The sequence below is a fragment of the Loxodonta africana genome, chromosome 22, assembly GCF_030014295.1.
Source record: "Loxodonta africana isolate mLoxAfr1 chromosome 22, mLoxAfr1.hap2, whole genome shotgun sequence".
NCBI lineage: Eukaryota > Metazoa > Chordata > Mammalia > Proboscidea > Elephantidae > Loxodonta > Loxodonta africana.
The window spans coordinates 4,375,834-4,383,586 of NC_087363.1; the positions used below are offsets into that span (position 1 = coordinate 4,375,834).

General features: G+C 42.7%; 1 pseudogene; it reads left to right on the forward strand.

Annotated features, from left to right (window-relative positions):
* The first annotated feature begins 1,090 nt into the window (after positions 1-1,090).
* LOC100657215 (lysophosphatidylcholine acyltransferase 1-like) lies at positions 1,091-2,894 on the forward strand (annotated as a pseudogene).
* The last annotated feature ends 4,859 nt before the right edge of the window (positions 2,895-7,753 follow it).

Genomic DNA, 7,753 nt, shown 5'->3' on the forward strand with positions numbered 1-7,753 from the left:
CCAAATATATTGATGCTTCTTATTAAACTTAAAAAACTTTTAATGGTTCTCTTACTTCATTGAAACAAACAGAAAACAACTAGCAAAATAGCAAAAGAAAGCCTAACCGTATCAATGAGAACATTAAAATTGAATGGACTACACACCCCAGTCTAAAGGAAGAGATTATGTGACTGGATAAAACAGCAAGATCCAACAATGGGTCTTGCTGCTTACAAGAGGAACACCTGAGATTCAAAGACACAAGTAGATTGAAAATTAAGAATAGAAAAAGATATAGTATGTAAACAGTAACCATAAGAGAGCTGGAATGGCTATATTAATATCACATTAAATAGACTTTAAAACAAATATTACTATGGACCTTTTTGATAGTCAGTACATCTAGAATATATAACAATTATAAATGTCCTTCAACAACGGACCCCCAAAATGCATGAAGCAGATACTGGAAGAATTAAAAGAGGAAATAGTCAATTCATCAATAATAGTTAGGGATTTCAATACCCCACTCTCAGTCATTGATGGAATAACTGTAGAAGACTTTAACACTACTCATCAACTTGACATAACTGATATTTATAAAATGCCCAAAGACTGCAGAACACACGCTCTTTTCAAGTATACATGGAACATTGTCCAGGGTAGGCCTTATACAGGAGCCCAAAACAAGTCTCAATAAAATTAAAAAGACTGAAATTATACAAAGTGTGTTCTCTGATTCTCTGACCACAATGGAATTAAAATAGAGATCCACAGCAGAAAGAAATATGAGAAAACACCAAATACTTGAAAATTAACACACTTCAAAATAATCCATGAATCAAAGAAGAAATCAGAAGAGACATTAAAAATTATTTGGACTTAATGAAAACAAAAGCACAACATATCAAAACATATGGGATGTATCTTAAGCATTGCTTATGAAGAAATGTATAACTTTAAATGCCTATGATAGAAAAGAAGAGAAGTCTCAAATAAAAAACCTAAGCTTCCACCTTAGGAAACTACAAAACAATGAGCAAGCTAAACACAACGCAAGCAAGAGGAATGAAATAATACTGTAGCTGAAAGAAAAACCCAGAGAAAATCAAATAAACCAAGAGTTGGCTTTTTGAAAAGATCAACAAAATTGACAAACCTTTAACCCTTGGCTAGACTGACCAAGAAAACAAAAGAGAAGACACCGATTACCAAAATCAGGAACGAAAGAGGGGGCACCACTACCAACCCTACAGAAATGAGAAGAATTATAAGGGGTCTGCCCGCCCTCCGCCTCGGTCCGCTCCGGCTCCTCTCACGGTGGTGGCTCTGCGGCTGGGGAGACCTGCCACAGGTCGCTCTGTCTCAGCCGCCAACTCCTCCAGCGCAGGGGCAGGTGAAGCGGTGGCTGTCACCCCAGGGGTGGAACCCCTTCATGCACGAGCTGCGCTTCAGCACTCTGCAGAAGGCCCAGATCGCCATCATGACGCTGACCCTCTTCCCCATCTGACTCCTGTTTGCCGCCTTCACGATGCTGCTCGCCTGGTCCTTCCCTTTTGTACCTTCACTGGGGTTTGCTGAGAGAAAACCAGAAGAGCCGTTGGCTTGTGGCAGAAGGTCGTGGACTTCCGGCTCAAGGCCATCATGCAGACCACGTGATTTGCCGGCGACACCCACCCAGTGGCCCAGAAGGGGTGACAGGCCCTACCGACTGAGGCGGCCATCCTGACCCTTGGCACCACACTCCTCGTACTTCAACGCCGTTCCCGTGACCATGACCATGTCGTCCATTGTGATGAAGGCAGAGAGCAGGGGTATCCCCATATGGGGAACTCTGATCAAGTGCATCCGGCCAGTGTGTCCGGATCAGACCAGGACTTGTGCAGGAAAACAGTGGAAGAGATAAAAAGAGGGGCTTAAGTCCAACGGGAAGTTATGACAATGATTTTTCCAGAAGGTACTTGTACCAATGGGACCTGCCAAACTACCTTCAAGACTGGTGTGTTTATCTTTGGTGTTCCTGTCCAGCCTGTGGTTTTAGGATGCCCAGATAAGCTGGACAGGATCACGTGGACGTGGCAAGGACCTGGAGTGTTGGAAATGCTGTGGCTCGCCCTGTGTCAGTTTCACAGTTAGGTGGAATGAGTTTCTCCAAGTTTACCACCCTTCCAAGGCGAAGAGGAGCCCGGCGCTATACGCCAGCAGCATGAGGCGCGTCATGGCAGAAACCCTGGGCTTCTCCGACATGGATTACACTTTTGAGGATTGTTAGCTGGCCCCAGGGGAAGGACAGTCCATCTCCCCTCTGACCCTTGCCTTCTAGAATTTGCCAGGCTTGTGAGAGGCCTGGGGCTAAAGCTAGAAAAACTTGAAAAAGATCAGAAAGCGCAAAGGTGAAGAAGGGCGAGAAGACTGACTTGTGGAGTTCACGGAACACTTGGAGGTACCGCTTTCCGACACGCTGGACTGCATGTTCTCACTGTTTGACGAGAGCGGAGGTGGCAAGATGGACCTGCGGGAATATGTGATCGCCTTGTCCGTGGTCTGCAGAGCGTCTGAGACTCTGGACACCATCCAGCTGCCGTTCAAGATGTGTGCATGGCAGGAGGACGGCTGCATAAATGAGGAAGACCTGTCCTGCATTCTGAAGACGGCCTTGGGCGCGGCAGAGCTGCTTCTGACAGACCTCTTCAGCGGTGTGGATGAAGATGAGAAGGGAAGAATCTCTTTTGCTGACAGGTTTGCACACATGTACCCAGACTTTGCAGAAGAATATCTGTATCCTGACCAGGCACGGTTTGAAACCTGCCCTTAGACTCTTGTCAGCGACAACCTGGAACAGTGTCTGTACTGACTTCAGCCCCGAAAGCACTGACCCCGGGAGGAAGCCTCTCCATAGGAAACTGGACTAGGACAGAAGGTTCTGGAGTGAGGAACCTCCCCGGCTCTGTTGCCATGCCCTACCAGGGGCTGTGGCTCCCCATTTGCGCGTGAGGACATCTTGTGTTCTCTCTCTCCACCGAGCCTCCACATATTGTCTCCAGACTCGGGTTTTAGAAGAGGTAGGGTATGTAAGGGGCCGTGGTGACACTATGGTTAAGCACTGGGCTTCTAACCAAAAGGTCAGTTGTTGGAACCCACTAGCAACTCTGTGGGAGAAAGATGTGAGTCTGCTTACTTAAAGATTTACAGCCTTGGAAATCCTATGGGGCAGTTCTATCCTGTCCTGCTCTTTTTTGATTGTTGTTTGCTTGATGTATTTTTTTCCATCCTTTGAGTTTTAGTTTATTTGTGTCTCTAAGTCTAACGTGTGTCTCTTGTAGGTAGCATATAGACAGATCTTGTTTTTTAATCCATTCTGCCACTCTCTGTCTCTTTATTGGTGCATTTAGTCCATTTATATTCAGGGTTATTGTGGATAGGTATGGATTTAGTGCTATCATTTTGATGTCTCTTTTGGTGTGTTGGTGACAGTTTCTTTTTCCCAATTAATTTTATATGCTGAGTAGATTATATATTGTCCTTTCCTCATATTTGTTGTTGTCAATTTTGTTTCTGCTGAGTATTTTTCCCTTGTATTTTATTTTGATGTGTAAGATAGTATGTCTCCTTTGTGGTTACCTTGTTTACCCCTATTTTTCTAAATTTAAACGGAACTTTTCTTTGTATCACCGTATCTTCCTCTCCATATGGAAGGTATATGATTACATTTCTTAGTCCCTCTTTAGTATTTTAACGTTGTCTTCTTTTATATAATAATATTGCTATTACCCTGTTTTGAGCTTTTTTTTTTGAATAATCTGGCTTTGTTTTCTTGGATTACCCTGTCTGGGTTGACTTCTGGTTGCTCTGCCCAGAGTTCTAGTCTTGGATTGATACCTGATATTACTGATTTTCTAAACAAGGAACTCACTTAAGTATTTCTTGTAGTTTTGGTTTGTTTTTTTAAAAATCCCTAAACTTGTGTTTATCTGGAAATGTCGCAATTTCACCTTAGTATTAAAGAGACACTTTTGCTGGACATATGATCTTGGCTGGGAATTCTTTTCCTTCAATTTTTAAAATATGTCATCCCATTGCCTTCTTGCCTGCATGGTTTTTGCCAAGTAGTCCGAGCTTATTCTTATTCACTTTTATTTGTAGATGACTTTTCGTTTATCCCTTGCTGCTCTTATAATTCTCTCTTTATCTTTGGTTTTGGCAACTTTGATTATGTCTTGGTGACTTTCTTTTAAGATCTACCTTATGTGGAGTTCGATGAGCATCTTGGATAGATATCTTCTCATCTTTCGTGATATCGGGGAAGTTTTCTGTTAACAAATCTTCAACAATTCTCTCTGTATTTTCTGTTATCCCTCCCTGTTCTGGTACTCCAATCACTCGTCAGTTATTTCTCTTGAGAGAGTCTCACATGATTCTTAAGGTTTCTTCATTTTTAAAAATTCTTTTATCTGATTTTTCTTCAAATATATTAGTGCCAAGTGATTTATCTTCGAGTTCAAAAATTCTAGCTTCTACTTGCTCAATTCTGCTCCTCTAACTTTCTATTGAGTTGTCTGCTTCTGTAATTTTATTGTTAATCTTTGGAATTTCTGATTCCTGTCTATGGATTTTTCCAGCTTATTAAACTTTTCATTATGGTCCTGAATAATCTTTCTAGTTTCTTAAGCTGTTTTATCTGTGTGTTCCTTGGCTTGTTCTGCGTATTGCCTCATTTCCTTCCTGATGTCTTCAAGGGATCTATATATGAAAGTTTTGTATTCTGGCTCTGGTAATTCCAGGAATGCACTTTCATCTAGAAGATCCCTGGATCTTTGTTTTGAGAGCTTTATGAGGTGATCATGGTCTGTTTCTTTATGTGTCTTGATATTGACTGTTGTCTCTGAGCCATCTATAAGTTATCATATTAATTAATGCTTGCTTACTGTGTCATAGCTTCTTGCTTTGTTTTGTTTTGGTATACCCCTATGAGTTGCTTAAGTGAGCTAGCTTGATTATTTTCACCTTTGGAGCTCTGATGTTCTGTCCCCAGATGGCTAGAGCTGTTATCTGGTATATCAGTCTAGGAGTCCATTCAGTTTTCTTGTATGAATTCAGCTCAGGTGTCCAGGTAGCTGATCATCAAGTGTGTGGTATAGGCTCTGTCCTACAGTCTTAGAGGGGCAGGGGATATTGGCGTATATACCGGTATCTGATTGTAGAAGGGGGTCACACTCTGAACAAAGCAGAGGGCTGAGAACCAACCCCCGAGGGTCTCTGAGGAAAGTGCGTCCCTATTCCCTGAGAGCGTGCAGGTAGGTGGGTTCTGCAGATGGACCATGGGCATCCAATGTTCTTGGTTGTAAGGACTGGGAGGTACCAGTAATCTTTAGACCCCTGTCGTGGTGGCTGGGTGACCTGAGTGGAGCTACTGTCCTTAGGTCCCTGATGTGGGTAGGCAAGGACCTTGTTTAATAGGCAAATCAATGTCAAACATCAAACGCCCACCTCTCCACCACAGAGCTGAACCAGTTGGATTCTTCCAACAAGGGCCTATTTCCCCAAAATAGGCCCACACAGGTCCATGCAGAAGGGAAGGGTGCTGAAAGCCCATGGATGGTTTATGCCTGGACAGGAGCCACTTCTGTCCTGAGCTCCCCCAATTAGTGGAGCTAGGAAATTATCTTTTCCCCCAGTTGCAAATTTTTTCCTTCCATAAGGTCAGGAGGATGGCTCTAGGTGCTCAACAGGGCCTATCTCAGGCCCAGGGAATTCAGCTGCTGAAGCCGGCTTGGGGTTGGGGGGGCGCAGTAAAATATATGCAAGTATTTAGCTTCTGCCGAGAGCGCCATACTTTTCAGGTTCTGGAGGTGTGAGTAGGCTGTGTGGCTGGCTGTTTCTCCCTGAGGAAACTGCGGCTGAATGTTGGTACCAGTCCACTGCCACCACCGCTCTGGGAATGGTGCCTGAGTGCTCCCCCCGATTCAGTTTGGTAACTCTTCTCTGCTTCTGAATGGTCTCTTTCTCCCCCTGCCCCTCAGTTTGTTGTCTAAGCTTGCCTTTGAAGCTCAGGGCTCCCAGCTTGTCACAAATATACTCGTTTCACTTGTTTTTTTGGGTCTTTGTTGTAAAGAGGGCTCACCGGAAGAGTATGTCTATTCCGCCATCTTGGCTCTGCCTCCCGTTGTTACCATTTTGAGTATTTTTTAATCTTGATTTCCCTCTCTGGGGTGAATTCTTATTGCTCTGCCCAGTGTTCTAGTTTTGGGTCGATACCTGATATTATTGATTTTCTACCTAAAGAACTCCCTTTAGTATTTCTTTTAGTGTTGGTTTGGTTTTTATGAATTCCTTAAACTTCTGTTTATCTAGAAATGTCCTAATTTCACCTTCATATTTGAGATATGGTTTTGCTGGATGTATGATTTTTGGTTGGCAATTTTTTTCCTTCAATTTTTTATATAATTTATCCCATTGCCTTCTTCCGTCCATGGTTTCTGCCGAGTAGTCCGAGCTCATTGTTACTGATTCTCCTTTTCGTTCATCCCTAGCTGCTCTTAAAATTCTCTCTTTATCTTTGGTTTCGGTTTTGGCTGTTAAAATTATCTCTTTATCTTTCTTTTGAGATCTACATTATGTGGAGTTCGATGAGCATCTTGGATAGATATCTTCTCATCTTTCACGATATCAGGGAAGTTTTCTACCAACAAATCTTCAACAATTCTCTGTATTTTCTGTTATCCCTCCCTGTTCTGGTACTCCAATCACTCGTAGGTTATTTCTCTTGATAGAGTCCCACATGATTCATAGGATTTCTTCATTTTTAAATTCTTTTATCTGATTTGTCTTCAAATATATTGGTGCCAAGTGCTTTATCTTCTGTCTCACCAATTCTGCCTTCCACTTGCTCAATTCTGCTCCTCTAACTTTCTATTGAGTTGTCTATTTCTGTAATTTTATTGTTAATCTTCTGAATTTTGGACTGAAGTCTCTCTATGGATCCTTGCATAAATTTTTCATTATGTTCTTCAATAACCTTTTTAATTTCTTCATCTGCTTTATCTGTGTGTTCCTTGGCTTTTCTGCATATTGTCTGATCTCCTTCCTGATCTCGTTCCTGTTGTCTTGAAGCATTCTGTATGTTAATCTTTTGTATTCTGCATCCAGTAATTCCAGGAAGGCACATTCATCCAGAATATCAGTTGATTCTTTGCTTTGAGAGCTAGTTGAAGCGATCATCATCTGCTTCTTTATGTGATTTGGTATTGACTGCTGTCTCTGTGCCCTCTGTAAGTATTAGTTCATTTTATGTTTGCTTACTATATCCTAGCTTCTCGCTTTGTTTTGTTTTGATATATCCATATAGGTTGCATGAGTGAGCTAGCTTGATTATTTCCACCTTTGAAGCTCTAACATCATGTCACCAGATGGCTAGAGCTGTTACCAGGTATATAAGCCTAGGTAGGAGTCCAGTCACTTTTCCTGTATGAATTCAGCTCAGGTGTCCAGGTAGTTGGTCATCAAGTGTGTAGTACAGGCTCTGTCCTACAGTCTTAGAGGAGCAGGGGTGATTGGTGTAGGTACCAGTATCTTATTGCAGCAGGGGGTCATGTTCTGAACAATGCAGGGGGCTGACATCCAACCCCCGAGTGTCTGTGAGGAAAGAGCGTCCCTGTTCTCTTGAGCGCTCAGTGGGATGGGTCCTGAAGATGGACCTTGGCCACCCAATCCTTTTGGTTTTACGGACTGGGAGGTACCAGTTATCCTTTGACCTCTGCCGTGGTTGGCTGGG